The sequence below is a fragment of the Populus alba genome, chromosome 5 (assembly GCF_005239225.2).
Source record: "Populus alba chromosome 5, ASM523922v2, whole genome shotgun sequence".
NCBI classification, from domain to species: Eukaryota; Viridiplantae; Streptophyta; class Magnoliopsida; order Malpighiales; family Salicaceae; genus Populus; species Populus alba.
Genome location: NC_133288.1, coordinates 12190544 through 12192405, shown reverse-complemented (window position 1 = coordinate 12192405; position 1862 = coordinate 12190544). Strand labels below are relative to the sequence as shown.

General features: G+C 36.2%; 1 pseudogene; it reads right to left on the bottom strand.

The window, feature by feature from the left end:
* Window positions 1-278: 278 nt before the first annotated feature.
* On the bottom strand, window positions 279-1234 carry LOC118045779 (cytochrome P450 81Q32-like; annotated as a pseudogene).
* Between the last annotated feature and the right edge of the window lie 628 nt (window positions 1235-1862).

The following is a 1862-nucleotide window of genomic DNA, read 5'->3' as shown; positions in this document are numbered from 1 at the left end:
ATCAATCCTTTGATTTATGTGATAGGTCTGCATTTAAGATAAACATTTACCATATATTAGGGCATTTTATAGTATTAGACTTGTTATTATAAAACATGCTTTAGTTAAGGAGTTATTGATACTTTAAGTACAAAATGATGATATAAAACGTTGATAAATATGCACTTTTAAGTACTAATCGGTTTTAATTCAGAAGATTGTGGATAACCAACATCATCTGCAGAAAGTTGTGGATAACCAACCATGCATCAGAAGATTTGAATCCATAGGAATACATATTTCTGAAGAACCATGGGTCAAGGAAGGAGACCATGAATATCATCTTCAGATATGTATTTTTATTATATTTAATTACGTATTTATCCCAAATAAAATAAAATAAAAAAGAACGGAATTTAGGGCAGCAGAATGAGATTAGAGACTAACCAGAATAATGCCTTTGATGATTTCGTCGGTATAGTATTCAGGTTCCGATTCCTGCAAAGCGAGTAGGTGGCTTACCATGGTATTCCTACTCTTATCAACTCTATGCTCATCAATAAGTCCTTGCCAGAAAGCGTCCATCCTCTTGCCTAGCTGAGTCATCCTGTTCTTAAATCCATCATAATCAATGCACTGCAAAATGGGAAACAAATCCCCCAGATTTGTCACCCTAGTGCATTCAGAAAACTCGTGCATCATGTCCTTAAACCTCTTTGACTCTTCAAGCCCATCAACATCTTCGCCATAATACTTCTTCCCTGCAACCATTCTCATCATTACATTAAAGTTAAGGTCCAGCAACATTGTCCTCAGCTCTATCACGGCCGAACCATCGCCACAAATTTTGTGAATTTTACGAAGTAAATTCTTTACTTCTTCTCTTCGGATGCTTGCGAACGTGTTGAGGCGGCTTGCTGAGAAGACTTCAATAGCAGTAAGTCGGCGAAGGTTGCGCCAGTGATCACCATACGGAGCTGCGGCAAGGGTGGTAAAGTTGTAATTCAGGACCTTGCCATTTAGAAAGGGGGGGGCGGTTGGCCAAGGTAATATCGTTCTTGGTGAAACATTCTTCTACGGCAGCTGGTGATGATACGATGATCACAGTTCGGAACCCAAACTTAAGGGTGACAACAGGGCCACATTTTTGTGAGATGTCGTGGAGAATTCGGTGGATGGGCTTGGGCTGTTTGAGGAGAGGAAGATGGCCTGAAATTAGGCGACCTGGTGGGTTTGGAGGAAGCTTTATGCGGTATTAAGCTCATATCTCGAATTCTAAAAGTTCATATGAGTTTATTCTTGTTTTGTTGGAAAGCTGAGAAAAATTTCCAGAACATTCATGAAGATTATCTGTTCAAAATCTGACGTTAGCAATGGCATTTTTTTTCAGACAAGAAGATAATGGTTGTAATCGAGTCAAGAGGTGACCACCCACTCAATAATTAGTCATCAAATCAATAGTTCCGGTTTTTAGCTTATAAAAGGAGATATTTTCCATATATTTAGACATCTTAGTGTTCAGATCAAGATCTCTCTCTCTCTCTCTCTCTCTCTCTCTCTTTGTATTTTGTAATCTTCAATTTTGTATTTTATGTTATATTAATCTCTTGTTTATGCTTTTCATTTTCTTTACTATACTTAGTTAATTTATATTGTTTATTTATGTTTTTTCTTCTTCATGATATTTAGCTAAGTTAATTTTGTCAAGGTGAAAAGGGTACCCTAATAGTGTAAGAATAAGTATAATATAAACTCAACATGGATTTTAATGTTTGATACTAACATGTTTTGTATTTGTTATCTTACTCATTCATAATACTTTGCTTGTTAAATGGTTAATCTAGATTTGTGCTGTACAATCCTTAGTACAACAAATACTTGAC